Source organism: Magnolia sinica, chromosome 4, assembly GCF_029962835.1.
Source record: "Magnolia sinica isolate HGM2019 chromosome 4, MsV1, whole genome shotgun sequence".
Classification (NCBI taxonomy): Eukaryota; Viridiplantae; Streptophyta; class Magnoliopsida; order Magnoliales; family Magnoliaceae; genus Magnolia; species Magnolia sinica.
Genome location: NC_080576.1, coordinates 23,960,414 through 23,961,380, shown reverse-complemented (window position 1 = coordinate 23,961,380; position 967 = coordinate 23,960,414).

Here is a 967-nt window from a genome sequence, read left to right as displayed (position 1 = left end):
AAAATCTCTTTTTTTTTTGTTTTGCTCTCGGACGTCAATACACCCGCCGTCAGCGAACACTTCACAGTTACAGCGTCCAGCGTCCGCTCAAACATACATTAAGGTGGGCCTCACCCACAGACATGCTGTCCAGGTGGGCCACCCAAATGGTTAGATGATGTGGGTAATATATACATTAAAGTGAGGTCCATTTGATGAACGGTTTGAACATCACACAACCAATTAGATGGACCACACAATCACATCTTCACACCAAACAAATAAAAAAAAGGGAGAGGGAGAGAGAAGCACCCACTTTACTCTTTTTCTTCTTCCCATATACTCCAATGCTTCTATGAAGCTCTTTCAACGGTGAAGATGACAATCTAGAGGTTGGATTGGTGGGGATCTAAGGTAGATGGTGGTTGGATTTTTGGGATGGTTGGACGTCCATGGCTTTTGCAATGGAGAGTGAGGAAGAGAGAGGGAGGGAGAGAGAGATAGGAGAGAGAGAGAGAAGTGATGGTTTATAGGTAATTAATGAGTTGACTTATGGGGAAAGGGAATGGGTGGTTATTTATGAGTTATGGCTAAGGTAGGGTAGGGTGATGTCACCCCTAGGGTGACATCATAGTAAATTAATGTTTCTAGGGAAGTACAAGGTGGGTCCCACAATCAAGCGATCAAAGGCTGAGATAATGCACGGGCCGGATCTCATAATCTGAGCGTCGTATTGACGCACAAGATGCATCGTCGGAACCGCAGCAACGGCGCGGTCGCAATGACATAGGTCTCAGCTTGAGTCAGTTCGGGTTTATAGGATGTGACTCAAGAGCGTGCGCAAATGCTACCTGCGGGTCGTTGAAATTCGACTGGGAGGACCGTGAAAATTTACGAAACAGTACGGATGAGAATACGGGTCTTACAGTACCTTTGTGTACTTTTTCAAATGACTAATTCTCCTTGGGCGATCTAGATTACATGGTCT